General features: G+C 37.3%; 1 protein-coding gene across 2 annotated transcripts in view; it reads right to left on the bottom strand.

Moving 5' to 3' along the window:
- The window catches only part of NMD3 (NMD3 ribosome export adaptor), a 63,492-nt gene that overhangs the window by 34,242 nt on the left and 7,776 nt on the right, over window positions 1-21,474 (bottom strand). The window contains exons 1-2 of one of the 2 annotated variants that reach the window (XM_072752319.1): window positions 4,401-4,459; window positions 3,748-3,801 (exon numbers count right to left, since the gene is read on the bottom strand). The exons of the other annotated variant lie outside the window; for it this stretch is intronic. The gene's annotated coding sequence lies outside the window, so the exon portion shown is untranslated. Of the gene's footprint in view, window positions 1-3,747; window positions 3,802-4,400; window positions 4,460-21,474 lie in introns of those variants that run through there. 2 annotated transcript variants of the gene reach the window in all.

Below are 21,474 nucleotides of genomic sequence, written 5' to 3' on the forward strand. Positions count from 1 at the left end.
TCTCTCTCTCTCTCTCTCTTTCTCTCTCTCTCTCTCTCTCTCTCTCTCTCTCATGAATACATTAATAAAATCTTTTAAAAAAAGAAAAAAAAAAGCAGGGGTCTGCCCTAGATTGGATGCTGTCGGAAAGTAGGGGTAATTCTATGAATGGATATCTCTCAACAAATCTTATGCATAGGAAGAGAGGCAAAAGTTAAAACTGCAGTTAGTAAAGAAGCAGCAGTTACTCATTTTAGCCAAGAGAGGGAGTATTTGGTATTTTGTGGGTAATGCAGTGACCTTGTATTTATCTGTGGTTATACAAAATTATGCAGTGGCCTTGCTTTGTCTCATTTTAGTATGGCGTCAGAGTAACCTTGTCAGAGATGGATATTCTGTGAAATTGTTTTTGTCTAACAGGAGAACAATGTGGGCTACCTGGGAGTACAGGCCAGCTTCTGAATGTCAGTGGCTGTTCTTTTCTTTCTCAACATAGTCCCTTAATACCCTATTTGATTTGACACCAAGTGCCACAGTGCCAGGCTTGTCAGACACTGGATATACAACAGTGAACAACACAGACCTTGTGGAGCTTACATTTTACAGATGAGGGTAATATTCCAGAAGCTTAGGTAACTTGCTGAGAGTTCTAGAGCAAGTAAGTGGCAGAAATGGGACCTGAACTATAGTTAATCTAACTGTACCCATGCCCTCCCCACCACACCAGGCTGCATGCCTTCCTGAGGCTCAAGGCACCTATTATTCACAGGCTTTCTTCTTTTTTTTAAGACACTTTATTTTCCATCAACCTTATTTCCATCTTCTGTTTAAGAGTCTACGGAAGAGGAACACCTGAGTGGCTCAGTTGGTTAAGCATCTGACTCTTGATTTTGGCTCAGGTCATGATCTCAGGGTTGTGAGATTGAGCCCCACATGAGGCTCCGGGCTCAGTGCAGAGTCAGCTTGAGATTCTCTCCCTCTGCCTCTGTCCCACCCTCAACTTGTGCACACACACACTCTCTCTCTTTCAAATAAATAAATAAATAAAATCTTTAAAAAAAAAACAAAAAAGAGTCTATGGAAGAGCAGCTTAGGAACACTCGGGGGTTGTTCTTAGCCATTGAGAGGCCTGAGCAGTGGGAGCTGTAGACCAGTTCTGACCAGCAGCTGAGTGTACCAGTTTTCAGTAGGGAACTACTGGGCAGACACAGGGACCCCTGCACACCTTCACACCATCTGAGACCTGAGGTTGAGTAGCAGTAAATTTGGGACCTGGGGCAGTCCATTCACCTGGAAATTCCTCCTTGGTCATGTTCTTTTCAGGAGAGACTGGGAGTGGCCTCCCATGGATAGTGCCACACACGTGCAGAACTTCCCAGGCCAGCATCCACCATCTCCAACCTGCTGCATGAGTTCCTGCGGTTGTGTGGGATGGCAATGCCCATATAGTGCAGAGGAGAGTCTGGTTTACACAGAGTGATGGTCAGCAAGTTAACATAATATGCCTCCTTGAAAAGCTGTTGGTCAGCTCCAGGATTACTAATCACCAGAAGACACAGCTCCCTGCACACTGCCTGTACCTAGCTAGTGAAGGTTCCAGAAGTGAAGCAGCCCACAGTAGGAGAGGCTCCAGTGGCAGCAGCCAAAGCTGAAGCACATCCCACTGGTCACTGTTCCAGGAGGATATGACACCAACATCAGCCCAGTGTTTGACATCAACAATGGTACAAGCTTGGAGAAGCTTCTACTTCTCATAGAATCGCTCCAGATTTGTAATACGCCATGAATTTCCCCTTTTGTAGATGGACTTGGAAGTCAGGGTTGGTGCCATGTAAGTGGGTTCCTGCCACAAGGAATTAGAGGACATCCTCCTCCCCTTTGCGGGATGTCAAGGGCTCTAGACACTGTGAAAGTTTCCCTTTAAGTTACGTGGGAACCCAAAATGGTATGGACCTTCAAATGGACCCCTCTCTTGTTAGCACAGAAAGGCCGTAGGCTTTTGACAAATGAAATACTTACATGGCAGAAAGAACCTTTATCTCTTCTCACACCTCTCTCCCCTCCAGATAAGATCTCCAGATATCAGAAGTAAGTGCTTGGTGTCAAATGTCTCTGCCACAAGCACAGTGTGAACTTGCTAAGTAAGATTCATCTCAAAATGAGGTAATACAGGCAAATTCCACCAGAGAGAAATTTGGTTTGCACAGTTAATTTAATCCTCAAATCAAAAAAAAAAAAAAAAATCCTCAAATCTCATCTTGGAGAAATGGGTTCTCTTGTTCCATACTCTGTATATTAAGGATCTCTGTGCTTATTCAAATATTTGCTTTAGTGTGTCTTTACAAACTTAAGTTCTATGTGTTTGACCATGGCATTAAAATGGAATTCCTGGGGCACGGGGGTGGCTCAGTGAGTTAGGCATCTGACTCTTAATTTCAGCTCAGGCCATGATCTCAGAGTCATTAGATCCAGCCCCACATTGGGCTCTGCTCTAGGTGTGGAGTCTGCTTAAGATTCTCCCTCTTCTACTCCCTCTGCCCTTCTTCCCCATGTTCTCTCTCTCTCTCTCTCTCTAAAAAAAAAAGAAAGAAAAGAAAAGAAAAGAAAAAAGAAAAAAGAAGAAAAGGAAAATAAAGAGATTATAAATACTGAAATTTCAATGTTCAGTTTGTAAAATTCATTTATCCATAATATGATCCATGCAGGGACGCCTGGGTGGCTCAGTAGTTTAGCACCTGCCTTTGGCCCAGGGTGTGATCCTGGAGTCCCTGGATTGAGTCCCACATTGGGCTCCCTGTGTGGAGCCTGCTTCTCCCTCTGCCTGCGTCTCTGCCTCTCTCTCTGTGTTTCTCGTGAATAAATAAATAAAATATTTAAAAAATAGGATCCATGCATATATATTATACTTCAATGAAAGCTTTAAAAATACAAAAAAAAAATAAATCACATAATATCCCAGTAAATAAATCAGAAAAAATAAGGATGCCTGGGTGACTCAGCAGTTGAGCATTTGCCTTTGGCCTAGAGTGTGATCCCAGAGTCCCAGGATTGAGTCCTGAGTCGGGCTCCTTGTATGGAGCCTGTTTCTCCCTCTGCCTATGTCTCTTCCTCTCTCTCTGTCTCTCTGTCATGAATAAGTAAATAAAATCTTAAGAAAAAACAGAAAATAAAATTACAATAATACTCAAGAAATCTCTTCATTTTTGCAAATTCCAAAATTCATATTGATTGAATTTGTAATGTTTTACTGTAGTTTTTTTTTTTTTTAAGATTTATATATTTACTTATTTGAGAGAGAGTGTGTGTACATGCAAGCAGGGGGAGGGGCAGAGGGAGAGGGAAAGGAGCAGATTCCCTGCTGAGCATGGAGCCCTATGTAGGGCAATCCATAACTCTGAGATCACAACTGTAGCCAAAATCAAGAGTCAGATGCTCAATCAACTTAGCCACCCAGGTGCCCCTACTATAGTTTTAAAAAGATGTAATCACTGAATGACCTCTAGCTTTAAGATGTTAACTATGGAAGAGAATTACTACTATAATAATAGATGAAGAGATATTTTATAATAATACGTTTTACAGGTTTCATAAAAGAGAAGATGAACAAATTTAGAAATACCAAAATAAATTTCAACAATAAAACTTTGGATGTACTGGGTCCCAAAGAGCTGAGAATCTGGAGATATGAAACTGACAGTTTTGCTCTAATCCTTCTTTTCAGTAATTGCTACCATGTCATTGACCCATTCATGCTGAGATCCTCCTCACCTATTCCTCTCAGGTGATCTCAAAGATTGCCAGTGCTGTTCTCTCATTTCACTCCTGTAGCAAGAATGGAGAAGACATCAAAACTGTACTTGCAGTGACCAGCAAGTCTGGAGATGATGGAGAAAATGTGCCTTTCAAGACTCTTTAGAAGTGAACTTACTTCTATTATGTTGGTATTCTATGGCATCTGAAGTTGCATTTAAGGACACATCCCAAAGATGTACATGGAGTATAAGTAAGCAAATTTAGGTGCCAGAAAAAGAACTTTCTAAAATGTCTGGATAAGGATGCCTGGCTTCGGTAGTGTCTGGCTTCGGTACAGGGCATGACTCCAGGGTCTAGGATCAAGTCCTATATCAGGCTCCTTGCAGGGAGCCTGCTTCTCCCTCTGCCTATGTCTCTGCCTCTTTGTGTCTCTCATGAATAATTTTAAAAATCTTTAAATAAAATAAATACCTGGGTATGTAGCTGATTTGTTTTAGGACGCTTTTCAGTTAGTTGCCTATGGTGTCCCAATTAACCTCCCAAATTATTATAAAAATTATTATTGAAAAACTAATCCAAGAAATATTTTCCAAAATGTATGGACATGAATTTACAAATTGAAAGCATCTGCCATATTCTTATCAAAATGAGTATTAATAGGTACATACCAGAGATCATTGTCATGAGATTTAGAACACTGATGATAAAAGAAAGATCCTGGAAACTTCTGGGAAGAAAAAAAACAAGTCACATATAGAGGATCAAAATCAGAATAACTTTGAATTTTCAAAAGCAATGCCAGAAACAAGAAAACAAAGAAGAAATACTTTGAAAACTCTGAAGTAAAATTATTTCCAAACTTCAATTGTATTCTAAGCCAAAATTATCAATAAAGTATGAGTGTATAATAAAAATATTTTTAGTCTCACCCTCCTGAGGAAGTTACTGATAGATATAGACCAAGAAAAAGGATGGCATAGGACTCAGGAAACAGGAGAGAAGTTAAGCAAAATTAAGGTGACAGCTTGATGGTACACAGAGGGTGCAATAAGATGGCTCCAGGGATGCTTCAGTAGCTCAGTCAGTTGAGCACCTGACTCTTGATATCTGCTTGGGTCATGATCTCAGGGTCATGGGGTTGAGCAACCAGCATAGAGCCTGCTTGGGATTCCCTCTCTCCCTCTCCCTTGCCCCTCCCCTACTCATACTCTCTAACAATAAATACATAAATAAGATGGCTCCATATTGGAGCAATAAGAGGGATCTGAGAGAGATTTCTACAAGGAACTAAAAATTGATGATATATACAATGTTTATGAATATCTTGAAGATTTAGATTGCTAGTAAAGAGTCAGAGACTGATAAGGAAATACTACAAACAAATCTACATGCAAAAATTTGAAAACTTAGATGAATAGATCTAGTCCTAAAAAGGCACAAACCACTACAGCTCACACCAAATTTAGTAGATGATTTGAATAACCCAATAATTAGTAAGGAAACTGAATTTGTAATTTAAAAATCCCAACTCCCCCCAAAAAACCTTCCAGATACTTCCCTGGAGAATTCCACCAGATGTTTAAAGAAGAATTAGCATTAATTCTACAAAATCTCTTACAGAAAATAGAAGAGAAGGGAACACTTTCCAATTCATTTTATGAAACTTTTATCACCTTGATACCAAAACCAGATGAAAGAAAGAAAGAAATTAGAAAGAAATGAAAGAAAGAAATTAAGAAATTAAGAAAGAAATTAAGAAAGAAAGAAAGAAAGAAAGAAAGAAAGAAAGAAAGAAAGAAAGAAGAAAAGAAAACTAAAGACCAATAACCTCATAAATATAGATGCAAAAATCTTTAACAAAATATCAGCAAGAAGAGTTTAGGAATATTTACAAAAAATTATACACCATGACTAAGTGGAGTTTATATCCAGGATGCAAGCCTGGTTCAATACTAGAAAATCAATGTAGTCCACTATATTAACAGGGTAAAAAAGGAAAATCACATAATTATATCAACTGCTGCAGAAGAAACATTTAAAAAATTCAACAACCATTCATGATAAAAATTCCTAGTAAAATAGAAATAGAGCAGAACCTGTTCAACTTGATAGAGAACATCAACAAAAACCTTACAGGTAACATTATATTCAATGGTAAAAGATTGAATACTTCCCCTGAAGATTAGGAACAAGGCAACCATGCTCACTCTTACCACTCCTGTATAGTATAGTGTTGGAAGTTCTATTCAGTGCAATAAGGTAAGAAAAGGATATAAGCACACGTATGATAAAGGAAAATATGGGGTGCTCGGGTTGCTCAGTTGATTAAGCAAGCACCCAACTCTTGATATCAGCTCAGGTCTCAATCTCAGGGTTGTGCATTCAAGCCCCACATTGGGCTCCATGCTGAGTGTGGAGCCTACTTAAAAAAAGAAGAAAAATCAAATGCATTTATACATACTAGCAATGAACATGCAACTCCCAAACTAAAAATACAATACTATTTACAATGGGAAAAAAGGAAAACATAGGTAAATCTAAGAAAATATGCACAAAATTTGTATGCTGAATACTACAAAATGCTAATGAAAGAAAACAAACATCTAGACCAGTGCAGAGACATGCTCTGTTCATGGACTCAAAGACTCATCACAGTAAAGATGTCAATCCTTCTCAAATTAACATATAAACTTAATTCAGCTGCTGGCAAAATTCTGATAAGGTATTTTTTTGTAGATGTAGACAACGTTATTCTTAAACCTATATGGAGGGATGCCTGGGTGGCTCTGTGGTTGAGCGTCTGCCTTTGGCTCAGGTTGTGATCCTGGAGTCCTGGAATCAAGTTCCACATCAGGCTCAAGGAAGACTGCTTCTCCCTCTGCCTATGTTTCTGCCTCTCTCTCTCTTTCTCTGTCTCTCATGAATAAATAAATAAAATCTTTTTAAAAAATAAAACATATATGGAAAGTCAAAGGAAATGAAATAGCTAAAACAATTTTAAAAAATAAGTAAAATGATAAGAATCTTTCTAACAGATTCCAAGATTTATTATGGAACTACAGTATTCGAGATCACATGGTATTGGTGGAGAGATAGATACACAGGTCATTGGAACAAAATAAAGAAACCAGAAATGGACTCCCACAAATATGCCCAAATGATTTTTGAAAAAATATAAAAGAAATTCAATAGAGGAAAGATCATCTTCTCAACAATGGTGCTAGAACAAGGGATAAAGTGATATCCATCCAGTAGCAAAAAGTAATAAATAAACCTCAACTTAAGTATCACATCTTCTATAAAAGTTAACTCAAAATGGATCACAGATTTAAGATGAAATGTAAAACTATGAAATTTTTGCAAAAAATTAGGAAAAAATCTTTGGGATCTAAGATTAGGCAAATAATTCTTACATTTGACTCCAAAAGCATGATCCATAAAATAAAAACAATTGGTTAAGTTGGACATCATCAAAATTAAAAAGTTGGGGGATCCCTGGGTGGCTCAGCGGTTTGGCACCTGCCTTCGGCCCAGGGCATGATCCTGGAAACCCAGGATCGAGTCCCACGTCGGGCTCTCTGCATGGAGCCTGGCTTCTCCCTCTGCCTGTTTCTGTGCCTCTCTGTGTGTCTCTCATGAATAAATAAATAAAATCTTAAAAAAAAATTAAAAGTTGCTCTGTGAAAGACCCTATTGAGAGGATTAAAACAAACTACAGAGTAGGAGAAAATATGTTCAAATCATATTTAACTAGTAAAGACTAGCTCTTGAACATATAAAAAACTCTTGGGGTGCCTTGTTGGCTCAGTTGTAAGAGCATGGAATTCTTGATTTCTGGGTTATGAATTTGAGCCCCACATTGGTTGTGGATTTTTTAAAAAAATAAACTTTAAAAATAGTAAAATAAAAAACTCTCAACACTTACAAGTGAAAAAAAAGATTCAATTAGAAAATGAACAAAAAAACATAGACATTTCACTGAAGAGGATATCCAATAGTCAAACAAGCAAATATGAAGATGTTTAACATCATTCATTAGCCATTAGGAGTGTGCAAATTAAAAACACAATGATATATTACTACCCATGTATCAGAATGGCTAAAATAAAAAATAGTGATAATACCATATGCTGGTAAGGATGCAAAGAACTTGGATTACTCATACACTACTGGTAGGAATGCAAAATGGTATAGCCACTCTAGGAAACAACTTAGCAGTTTCTTAAAAAGTCAAAAATGCAACTACTATGCAATCTAGCAATTGTACTCCTACGTAGTTCTCCTGATGAAATTAAAACTTACGTTCACATAAAGACTTGTACACAAATATTTATAGCAGACCTTTTTTTTTTTTTTTTTTGGCAAAGCCAAAACAATGCAGATATCTTTCAACAGGTAAATAAACTGTGTTATATCCATACCATGAAATGCCATTCAGAAATAAGAAGAAATAAACTATTGTACAAACAACAACCTGGATGAATCTCCTGATTCTCCAGAGAATTATGCTGAGTCAAAAAGCCATTTCCAAAAGGTTATACACCATCTGATTCCACTTATGTAACATTCTCGAAATGACAAAATTAGAGAGCTGGAGAACAGATGAGTGGTTGCCAGAAATTAAGAATGAAGGAAAGGGCAGGAGGGAAGTAGATGAAGCTATAAAAGGACAACATAATGGATCCTTGTGGTGATGGAAGTGATCTGTATTTTGATTATATCCAAGTCAATATCCTAGCTGTGATATTATTACTTACAGTTTTGCACGATGTGACCCTTTGTGGGGACAGGTTAAAGGGTTCAGGAGATCACTCTGTATTGTTTCTGACAAGTGCATGTGAATCTACAATAATTTGAAATTGTTAGATTAATTTTAAAAATAGGGTAAAATTTTCTGTTAAGGAAAACAACCCCCTGCTTTCATCTCTTGTAGTAATTTTTTTTCACAAGGCTTCCATACTTTTGTCTACTCCCTTGGTTGGCTGCCTAACCCCTGCTCCCCAGTATCCAGTTGTACCACTTGAAACAACCACGAGATACAATTTTGGCCCGCAGTTTAGTAGGAGAAGTCTACTGGGCAATTTTCCAGGTAAATTTCAGCTTTCTTAATAAAAAGGCACAGACTCAATGGATATGCCATTTTGCCCTCGCTCTTTGCTCCTTTGCCTTTCTGTCGGCTTCCTGTCTGGAATGCAAATGTGATGCCATTTCCTGACCAAGGCAACAAGCAGTAAAGGCTGATGCCATCATGTTAAGGATGGTGAGGAAGAGAACTAGGAAAAACTGTGTCCTGGCCGTGTTCTTATGAGGTGGCACCAACTCGGCTGCCTACCTTTAGAGTTCTTTCTATTTAAGAAAAATAATTTTTTTTTCTTTAAGCCAGTGTTGGGCAGGTTTTCTATTATTTGTAATCAAACATATTTCTAACAAATTCCTCACTCATGGGAGATTCTCCGCAGGGCTGATATATTTTCCCTACCTTAAAAGACTATTGTAAGGATGAAAAGCATGATAGCTACTTAATATTCTTTGTGTGTTTCAGAAACCAAATTGCTGACACTGCATTTTCCTTTCTTCTTTCTCTACAGTATTTTATGTTTCTTATTCTCCTCAGCTAGGCCTGAATTTGTATTATAATCAGACTCTTGCCAGTTGCTCTCCTAATTGAATTGGGCTTTTGTTGTAGCTCAGACGCTCAGAATTTTTTAATGGTCTTCCAAAACCATTCCAGCCCAGGGCAGATGCTCTCTTCTTCGACCTCACAGCACTTACTGTCTGCACTTCCCAATCGCCGATTCATCATGCACTGCCCCATGACACTTCTTATACAGCTGTCATAGAATAATCGATGTTCAGAGCTGGAAGGGACATTAAAGATCATCTTCTCCAGCCACCTCAGTGCCTGTGAGTTGTGGCTTAACTCCTGGATTTTTCTTTACCCCCTCCTGGGTGTTTATGGCATTATAGTCCCAACTGGATCTTAAGCTCTTAGAAAAGATACAGAACACATATTTGTTAAATTACCTATGACAAGCCAGACACCTTACGCTCACTATTTAATTTAATTTTCATAACAATCCCAAGAAATGTGTAGTGATCCCCATTTAACAGGTAAAGGAACTGAAGCTCAGGGAAGTTGTTACTCAGCTAAGGTATGGTACCTAGAAAGAATGGAAGCCCAGAGATTTTGACTCAGGTCTTAAAATACATAAATGCCTTTAACCTCCTTCCAAGTGCTAGGCCACTTAATTGGATTTTGCCTTTTGTGGTTCTTCAAACTCTAAGCTTCAAGAAATTCTACATTCTGTTTATAGGCTTTCTTTCTTAGTAAGAGATTTAAATTCTATCTGTGACATTGGGAAGCATAATAAGAAATATATATTTGGTCTTTATCCTGAATCCCTGACAAAGGGCTCCTAAAACCCTTGTAAATTCCTAGGTGATAAGAGCACTAAGAGTGTTTTTTGTTTTATTGAGGTGACTCTGGGCGGGATCCTCTTTGGTTCCTGGGTGAGCGTTGGTTATCAGAAAGACCAAGTCATTTTTAGAAGCTTGAAATTGTTAGCTTCACCGACCCCCATCCTCCAGAGGGGGAAATGGGCTGGAAATGAAATTAATAATTCATCTGTTTACGTAAGCGAAGCCTCCATAAAATCCCAACAGTAAGGGTTTCAGAGAGCTTCCAAGTAGGTGAACACATCCATGTACTGGGAGGGTGATACACCCCAATTTCATGGGGGACAGAAGCTCCTGTGCTCAGGACCCTGATAGACATAGCTGTATGTATCTTTTCATATGAATGTTTACCTGTATCCTCAATCATATCCTTTAATAAATTGGTAACATTACTAAGCATTTCCCTGAGTTCTGCAAGCTGCCCAGTTCTGCGAATCTAGGGAGTGGATGGTGGGAACCACTGATTTGTACCCATGTCAGACAGAAATTGTAGGTAGGCTAAGGACCTGTTACTTGAGACTGACATCTGAAATGAGGTGAGAGCAGTATTGTGGGACTGAGCCTTTAACCTGTAGGATCTGACACTATCACTGTCTCCAGGTAGACAATGTCAGAATTGTAGGACACCTACCAGGTATGCTGGAGAATTGCTTGATATGGGAAAACCTCTACACATTTGGTGACCAGAAGTATCAAAAGTGCTATGAGTGTGGCAGAAGCGTGAGACTCAAGGGGAAACACGAAAGAACCATAGGTTTTTCCAACTCAGTATCTAATAGCCAAATAAGAAAATGGTTGTGTTTATTTTTTTAAAGATTTTATTTATTTGTTCATGAGAGACACAAAGAGGGAGAGGTACAGACACAGGCAGAGGGAGAAGCAGGGTCCACGCAGGGAGCCCAAAATGGGACTCGATCCTGGGTCTCCAGGATCACACCCTGGGCAGAAGGCAGCGCTAAACCGCTGAGCCACAGGGGCTGCCCCTATTCTTTAGGTTCAACATTAACGTTTTTTAAATGCAATGCTGATAGTACAAAAATATTATATTTGTTTTAGTGGAAAAATTGTTAGATGTTTGCCATGATAAAATTTTATAGCAAAAATACATATACTGTTAATGCAGAACAGTTTTTGTTCTACAGCAAATAAAAGTGCTTTGTAGAGAATAACTTTGTAAGCTAATCGAGATAACTTGTACCACTAAGAAAAACTAATAGAAATATTTAGAGAAATGAAACTTAATAGTTCAAGATTCAAAGAAATGTCAACGACTTTTGATTCTATCCAATAAACCAACTGTATCTTTCTTTTTTCATCTGCAACATTCCCAATTTTAATCCGAGCCTAGCAGGTTTTAATTTGCAGTTTGAAAAGCCTTTCAATTGCACTATCTTTTTGCAGAATGTTTTTAAATGCTAGATTGACAATTAAAATGCGGGGGTAATTTCCTTTTTAATGCCATTGCTATTGCTTATATATAAAAAAAAAATTATGTAATTGGCTTTGAAGAGTACAGTCCTGTAGCTGATATCCATCTCTGATATAAGCCAAATTTGATTTTTGAAGTATATAGATAATCTATTCACTTAAAAGGAAGTGTAACTTTATATCTCTGCATTTTCAAAAGAGGTTTGTCATAATTTTATTTTATTTTATTTTTTTAGAGAAAGAAAGAGAACACATATGTGTTTGAGCAGGGGCAGAGGGAGAGGGAGAGTCACACTCCCAGGCTGGAGCTTGGGCTCGGGCTTGGACTCACTCTCACAACCTTGAGGTCATGATCTGAACTGAAATCAAGAATCAGAGACTTAACCAACTGAGCCACCCAGGCATCCCATGAGATTAGTCATAATTTTAGATGCACGCTTTTAGTTAATGTACCTGTACATGTCACCTTTGGGAACATGGGAATTTTATAACTTGCTGGTTATAAAATACTTAAATCTGTAAATTGGAGCTACTGCAACAAACATCTTTTTTTTTTTTTTAAACATTATAGGCTCTGGTAATTGGTTGTACATGTCTAAAATGTTAGCTGAAAATAAATAACCTAGTAAGTAAATAAATATATCTAATACGCTCCTGTGTACCATCAGGCCACACAGGTATCTAGGCTTTGGAATAATGGTACTCACTAAGCATAAGCTTCAGAGGACAAGAGCTGTAATTTGCATACCTTTGTATCCATTGTATCTCATAAAATAGCATGTAATAAACATTTGAAAGATGAATGAATGAATGTGTTTCCTTCAAGGGTATTCAGGGGACTCACAATTCTTTGAGTTTTTCCAGATTGCTAGCATAATGTTTTGCTTAAAATAGACAACATTTACTGATTGGCATGAATGTTAAAAGAAAGAAAGGGAAAAGTCTCCATTGTTTTTCTCACCAGGCTACACTATTTTTCCAGGTATTAGGAAGTATGCTTCCACAGTGTGCCAAGAGCTATGTGGGATCCCTGGGTGGTGCAGCGGTTTAGCGCCTGCCTTTGGCCCAGGGCACGATCCTGGAGATCCGGGATCGAATCCCACATCGGGCTCCCGGTGTATGGAGCCTGCTTCTCCCTCTGCCTCTCTCTCTCTCTCTCTCTCTCTCTTTCTGTGACTATCATACATAAATAAAATAAAAATTAAAAAAAAAAAAGAGCTGTGGCACCTAGGTATGCCCTATGCCCTATCAGCCATTCTACCTGGATCCTTGCCTTTTCTTTGAACCTACAACAACCTGTTAAAGAATTATTATATAATTATTCCTCCGTTAAAAACACCGTTTTAATATTTTTAAATGAGGAGGGAAAAAATGAAGAAGCCTAACTTGTATGGATTCTGTTCGTATTTTTCTATTTTCCCCCTTCATTGATAAAGGAGCTTATCACTTGTCAGGGAGGTCTCAAATTGGCCACACCAAATCCACCCAATCCATGGAAATTTTGACAGCCTAACACTGGCTTTTAAAAAATTGAATTAATAGCTCCATCACATAATAATCCTAGTTACGAGCAAGAGAAACTGACTCTGGCTTATTTAGCAGAAAGGAATTTGTGAACATGCTTTTGGTAGGTCCCAGAACACAAAGGAAGGTGGAGGACCAGACTTGGGCCATGCAGCCAGGAACATCACCCAACATCACACATTAGAGCCAACTCACCCAGTCAAACCCACACAGACATCACTCTCGCAGGATGCACACAGCAGTCTGCACCTCGGACACAGCTATTCCTGTTAACGCTGTGGTCCCTGCTTCCCTGGGAACTTGGCTTGGTAACACCTGAGGGGCTTCCTGCAGGCCCTGCTTCTTTGCATAAGTTAACACAGAAGTTCAGGGCCGGCATCTGTAATCAGGTGAGCCTAGTTCATGTGAGTGGATGGAGACTGGGCAGTAACCAGAGATGGAAAGAGAGTTGAGCCATTGCCTGCTACTGTCCTGTCCCTTTCTTGCTAATTTTCAAAGAACTCCCTCTATATCCCCATCTCTGCCCCTTCCAAGTTTAGAATCCTTAAACGAGCTTAGCAATTTGCACATTCATTGCCCAAATTAACACAGTTGGGAGCACAAAGTTAAGAAGTCTAATAGCCGGATGATCTTGGTAAATATTTATTAGACCATTTTTAGACAGTGGTAATGTGTTCAATTAATATTTATAAATGTAAAATAGAAAGCCCTAAATGGTCATGACTGCAATCTTCCAGTATCCCTTTAAAATTCAGAATTAGCTCCTGAATAGTCTGCAAGTGCCTTGAGAAACCAATTAAAACTGTAATCCCTACGTAGCGTCATTTTCCTTGCCTGCATTGTTGTGCAGGCTCACTCTTTCCTAGTCCATCAGCTGCCCTGTCAACTATGCCCCTCTCTCATCTAACAAAGTGGGCAAACAAACAGCTCAGTGAAAATTTACTTGAGTTCAACAAACTCTTGGCTACACTCATTAATTTTCTCAAAAAGCTTCCAAGAAAGTAAGTGGTGGCCCAGAATATGATATGTATTTGTGACTCACTTGGCATGTAGTCATGAGCCTTAGTTTCATGTACAAGGAAATGCTTTTAGCTGCAAGCATTTTTATTTCTGTTCAGAACATAACAAACTTAACTTCTGGCAATTAATTTATTGCTGAAGTTTAAAGGTTTTCAATAAAACCCATCCCTGGCAGTAGAAATTGTGGACAATAAAGAATTTTGGCATATGCTACATATTCTAAAAGACCAAACTGTCAGATTTAGACTTAATTTATTTATTTACCAAACATAGACTATGAATCAGTCACTGTTCTAGTCAAGGTTACAAACATTATCTTAACTGTCATTTCAAATCCACGAGGTAGATTTAATCCCACCTTACTCAAGGTCTACGACCCTAACAAACATTATAGAACCAGAGGTGGTAAAGTCAGGGTGTGAATCTGGCTTCTGATTCTAACCAGTTCTCTGCCTTAGCAGAATGACCCAGGACGAATAAGAGTTTCAGCATGAAAAAGTAGTGAAAGTAGGCTATGCTTTAGGCAGAGACATGTAACATCTAGCAATTCTTCCCCAATTAACACATAATGGATTAATCCAATGATGAACCTGAATTGCTGGGATTACACGTAGACACTGCAACTTTACATCCTATCACTTATTTATTTTTTTAAAATTTTAATTTAAATTCAATTTGCCAACATATAGTATAACATCCAGTGCTCAGTCCATCAAGTGCCCTCCTTAGTGCCCATGACTCAGTCACCCCATCTCTCCCATCCCCTTCCTCCATTCTTTGTTTGTTTCCCAGAGTTAGGGGTCTTTCATCATTTGTCTTCCTCTCTAATTTTTCCCCACTCAGTTTTCCTCCTCTCCCTTATAGTCCCTTTCATACATCCCATCATGTAAAACTGGGTTGAAAGGAAGGACATGTCCCAACCAAATGGTTATTTCACCCAATTAAAGGATAACTAGATATAATACTCTTCATAATTCAATGAAGAGGTTTAGAAGGCAAAAACAAATGAACAAAATAAAATCATGTAAAAAATAATGATGTAGAGAAATTGTCTTATAATGGCTAGTGACTACATAATTAGACAGACTATTGGCTGGGGCAGATATTTTGCAGTCTCTTTTCCTTCCTTCAAGTCTTATGATTCCTTGTCAACCTAAGTAAATCCGGACTTGTAGAATAGGCCCTAGAGCTGGCCCAATGGTGCATTAACGTGACTTCCAGGCCATCAGGGTAAAGGATTCTTGTTCTGCTCCACAACATGGAAATCAGGCTTACATCTGGCCCAAGGTATTTTAGCTTGGGGGGGTTAGACTAATGAATGAAATGTTTGTTTACGAGTACAAGTACTATTTACTGCACACCTACAAGCCTTATATGTATCATATGCCTCTGAGATAGATGACGTATACCTGGCCATAGGACAGCTGTCTCCAGCATGTACCCAAGCGAGACCACGTCCTAGACTACTTTAGTGCCAAGTGTGTAAGACTAGGTCTGAAGTGGCATCTGAGCTTTGAAAGGTATAATGTGAACTTCATTTGCTCAGATTTACCATCTGCAACTGTGTGTCTGCTGGTGTGGCCTTTTTGAGGGATATTTAAGGAAGTGAGAACTGATCTCTTTACTGTATATCCTACATGTTCCAACTTCATGCTGTACTTCTAAATATATAAACCTTGTTTGACTTAACCAAGTGGTATCTGCATCCGGATGTTCTGTTGATCTGAGCCTATTCACATTTATTAATTTGGTTATATGTGCAGAGCCAAATGTGTAAAAGAATTCCAAGATCTTTGATTGTTGATTAAAGCCTCTTTTCAGAGATATGTAGCATTATTGCCAAACTGGTGCTCAGTGGTGGTGTTCGTTCTTGACCAAAACATAAAGCTCACAGGAATCTTCAAGAAAGGATTTCTTTCCATCACATTAACCTAAAATGAATACTCTTTTAGACATATCACATATTCTTTAGCTAAGTTCTGCTAAGCAACTCACACAGAAAGGAAAGTCTAGGTCAAAGCAGGCATAAAAATTTATGAAATGTGAAATGTGCTGTAGCAGTAAAACTTCTAGGAGGGTCTTTGTGTAGCAACAGAATCTAATGTCTTTTTTACATAATATTTTGATATGCTATATATGGGAGGAGAAAACCTTCAAAATTAATTTGATACTAATTTGAAAATGTAGGTATAGATTTATAGGAATTAATAATCTCTGGAAAGTATTTTTTATCTGCAATATACATTGCTAAATTAACTTCCATTCAGCAGAAAGCTGCTTCTTGCCTTTCCCCATGTTTATAGCTGATGGAACCTTCACTCCATTTCCAATATTCATTTAACCATTTATCCATATCTTTCACTAGGAAGCACTCCTTTTTTATTTTATTGGCCTGCAGCTGTTTCCCTTCTGTGGATCCAAGCCAAAGGCAAAAATGAACAAGGTTATTATGCCTTTGAAGACTTTTAAAATGGCTACTTCATTCTTATCATGAAAGCCATATTTTTAGGGAAAACATAGCATTTTTTTCTCTGACATAATTTTGCTTCATAAAACATTTAGATATTTTTAAGGTTAATACAGATATTTGGGGCAGCCCCGGTGGCGCAGCGGTTTAGCGCCGCCTGCAGCTCAGTGTGTGACCCTGAAGACCCCAGATCAAGTCCCACATTGGACTCCTTGCATGGAGCCTGCTTCTCCCTCTGCCTGTGTCTCTGCCTCTCTCTCTCTGTGTGTGTGTGTCTCTCATGAATAAATAAATAAATAAATAAATAAATAAATAAATAAATAAATAAATAAATCTTAAAAAAATACAGATATTTGATAAGCTTCTTCTTTCAGCAGTTTTCTGATTTGTGTAATTCACCAATACTACTGTCTTATAGTAGAAAAGATTGAGTCACAAAAGGAATAAAATTCCTTTCACATAGTCTCATGGTTAGATAATGTGACTCCATTACCTAGTCTTCCGGTTTCTACTCTTCTACTCCTTCAGATATAATAAAATCAACCAATTTATTTGAAATTAACAGGTCAGTTTTAGTTTTTTGAAATTGAGAGGGTGCATTTAAACATGTTTTAAAGTAAATATATTTTTGAAGTGCAGCAACCATGGAAAAACACACAGGTCTCCAGTTGTATATTTTGATGAATATTCATAAACTGGACACATCTGTATACACAATGCCAGATAAGAAAAAGAACATTGGGTGCTTGGCTGGCTCAGTTGATAGAGCATGTGTCTCTTGATCTTGGGTTCATGAGTCTAAACCCCAAATTAGGGGTAAGGATTATTTTTTTTAAAAAGGATTAGGTTAAGAAAAAGAACATAACCAGGGCCCTAAACTTTGAGCCCTAAACCCTAAAAGGTATTCATTCTCCTCACCTTTATACTGTAGATTAATTTTGCCTATTTCTGAATTTTATATATGTGTAAACATACAACATGTATGCTTTGGTCTGGCTTCTTTCACTCAACATTACATCTATGAGATTCATCCATATTGGTACCATGAAATAATAGTTGGTTTATAATCGCTGAATACACTGTGATTTATTTATCTATTCTTTTTTTTTTTTATGATAGTCACACAGAGAGAGAGAGAGAGAGAGAGGCAGAGACACAGGCAGAGGGAGAAGCAGGCTCCATGCACCAGGAGCCCGATGTGGGATTCGATCCTGGGTCTCCAGGATCGCGCCCTGGGCCAAAGGCAGGCGCCAAACCGCTGTGCCACCCAGGGTTCCTGATTTATTTATCTATTCTATTACTGATGGACTTTGGGTTGTTTTGGTTCAGGGCTATCATAAATAGCACTGCTGTGAACATTCTTGTATATATCTTTGATGAATATATGTGTGCATTTCTGTCATATGTCTGGAAATTGAATTGTCAGGTCATAGAGCCACACTTGGTATTGGCTATTTTTTTCCTTCTCTAGGTTGAAGAGTATGCTAAAGTTGGCTCATACCAGCTGTCAGGAGCCAATGGTTAAATTTTCTATTATTTTGAGAGCTATTTGTTAAACACAATCATTATTAAAAATTAAATTATATATAAACTTAAGTAGGTTATATTAAAGCAAGGTAATAAGTATTCAAATTTCATTACCTTCTATTTTACTACATCTGATGATCATCAATGCTATCAAGGCTATTTACACCAATTGTATTTGTATGGTGGAAAGAACTATATAATGGTGCACCGCCATGCATCACTTCAGCAGAATCTTGTGGGTAATATGAAATTGACTACAGCTCAGTGTTTATACCATAGAAATTGAGAAATGTTACTTATCAGGGCTTGATTTATTGTACTGTTGATTTATATAGACTTAAGAAAGTGATGGAGAAATGTTAATAATGCAGGTTAAACTCAAAAGTGTCATATTTGTAGCTGATATGTTGTGAATAGCTAAAAAAAATCATCAAAGCATGGTTGAATTACAGATATGGATTACAAGAGTTCAGCAAAGTGATGCCTGGGTGGCTCAGGGGTTGAACGTCTGCCTTTGGCTCAGGGCATGATCTCATGTCCGGGATCAAGTCCCACATAGGTTCCTTATGAGGGGCCTGCTTCTCCCTCTATGTCTCTGCCTCTCTCTCTGTGTCTTTCATGAATAAGTACATAAAATCTTAAAAAAAAAAAAAACAAGAGTTCAGCAAAAACCAATAAAAGCATTCATTCTATAAACATCAATTGGCTAAATGGAATTTAGAAGAATTTATATTATATTGTATTTTTTTATTATATGTCAATTTGTGATATACTTTTTTTCCCCTACTGGAAAGCCCATTGTCCAACATTTACCACTACAGTTCTGGTTATTATAGTGCTACCTATCACACTGTGATTTAAGTTTACTTTCCCTGATGACTAAGGAAGTCAAACACATTTTCATAAGTTTATTGGTCCTTAGAATTTTTTCGCAAAATTCCTATTAAATTGTTGTCCATTTTTCTACTATATTCTTTTTCTTATTGATTTATAAGAATTCCTTACATATTCTTGATGAGTCCTTTATTGAATACATGTATTGCAAATGTCTTCTCCCAGCATGTGATTTGCCTTTCCACTCCTTTTAGAGTCTTTTTTATTTAAAGAAGCTCTTAATTTTTGTTTACTACAATATCAAAAATTTCCTTTGTAGGCATTATTTGTATACAGTTTGAGAAATATTTGCTATCCCAAAGATGCCTATGTTTTCTTCTAGAAGCTCCTTTTTTACCTTTTACATTTAGATCTACAATCCACCTGGAATCAATTTTTCTCTATGATGTGAGGGGGAAGTTAAGATTCATATTTTTTTGTCCTGACAGATATCCAATTGGCCTAGAATTTTTTTTAAAAGACCACAAAATTAATTCTACACATTCAATTTCCTTTATCATTTTATCTCCTTTTCAACCATTATCAACACTGGAAGTCATATAATAAGCATTTCTGTCAACATCTTTCTTTTCTAATATTTATCATTATCTCTTTTGATAACTTTACAAACTATTTACTTTCATAATATTAAAATAGTTTCTTTCATAAAATTAAAGCAAATTCTGATAACACATTCAGATTGTCTATTGAACAAGTCAATATTCACTTACATAAACTTATAAGAGTAGATATACTTGTCAATAAAGAGTGACCAATTCTTTTTTCAAAAAAGAAAACAGTCTGTTGACCATGATAATTTTGTTTTCCCTATTTATAAGATAATGTGCCATGGAAGTAATTAGAATAAATAAAATCCATCCAAGAAGAGCATATGAATGGGAATATAATTTAATATGTAAGAAAATTAATTTCTTAATTCTTTATTGATTCTATTGTTCAGAAAGAAAGCAAAAACCCTACATCTCAATTGCATATGTAGAGCAGTTTAAAGTAAAACGATGGATAGCAGATTTTTTTCATGCTTTCAGTTTGATTGTAGAGAGGACCTAACTTTCCACTAGAGGGCATCTTTACCCTATTTGGTCTTTTGTAAAAAAATAACAGCAACAAATCTTTTGCTTCATGTTGTCTTATTAACCTTTCTTAAAAATTTTTATTTAATTTAAATTCAATGAGTTAACATACAGTGTATCATTAGTTTCAGATGTAGAGTTCAGTTATTCATCCATTGTATGTAACACCCAGTGTTCATTATATCACTTGTCCTCCTTAATGCTTATAACCCAGTTACCCCATTCCCCTACTCACCTCCCCTCTAGCAACCCTGTTTTTTTTCCTATAGTTAGGAGTCTCTTACAGATTGTCTCCCTCTATGACTTGGTTTTATTTCACTTTTCCCTCCCTTCGCCTGTGTTCATCTGTTTTGTTTCTTAAGTTCCACATACCTTTTAACTATATCTGACCCTAAGGAGAAAATTGTGAATGATCTTGGTGTTAAAAGAGATCTTATAAACACACACACAATCTTCCTCACTAACAGTTCCAGTATTAATAGCTGTTACTATTATGAAATTATCTTTGGAACTAATCACCATAATTCTTTATCTGTTCTTCTGCACACACACACATACACACACACACACACACACACACACACACGAAGCCCCTTTCATATAGGCAGCATGAATATAATCAACACTAAAATATTATGTAATTTATTATGTACTATATAAAACAGACTTTCTAATTATTATATAATGAAAAAATCACAAAGGAAAACATGGATAAATTTGACTCAAAAAATGTTTATTTATGGGGATCCCTGATGGCTCAGTGGTTTAGTGCCTGCCTTTGGCCCAGGGTGTGATCCTGGAGTCCCAGGATCAAGTCCCACATCAGGCTCCCTGCATGGAGCCTACTTCTCCCTCTGCCTGGATCTCTGCCTCTCTCTCTCTGTGTGTCTCTCATGAATAAATAAATAAAATCTTATTAAAAATTATTTATTTTATTTTTTAGAGAGAGAGCCCACAAGTAGAGGGGGGAGAAGGAGAGAATCTCAAGCAGGCTCCACACCCAGAGCAGAGCCGGATGCAGGGCTGGATCTCATGACCCTGACGCCATGACCCGAGCTGAAATCAAGAGTCTGATGCTTAACTGACCAAGTCACCCATGTGCCCCCAATGTAAAAAATAATTAGATATAAGATCAAGGTATAAGCAAAGGTATAAGCAATATGAAATGCAAATAACAAACTAGAAAAATAACTGTCACAAATATGAGAATGAGTTAACAGCATTAAAATATATACATACCTCATACAAATATATAAAACACGAAGCTCCTAATAAAAGTAGATATAATATGAATAGATAATTTAATGAACAAAGTTAAAATTAATAAGCCTTATTAATAACATAGAAACACAA

The sequence above is a fragment of the Vulpes vulpes genome, chromosome 3, assembly GCF_048418805.1.
Source record: "Vulpes vulpes isolate BD-2025 chromosome 3, VulVul3, whole genome shotgun sequence".
NCBI classification, from domain to species: domain Eukaryota; kingdom Metazoa; phylum Chordata; class Mammalia; order Carnivora; family Canidae; genus Vulpes; species Vulpes vulpes.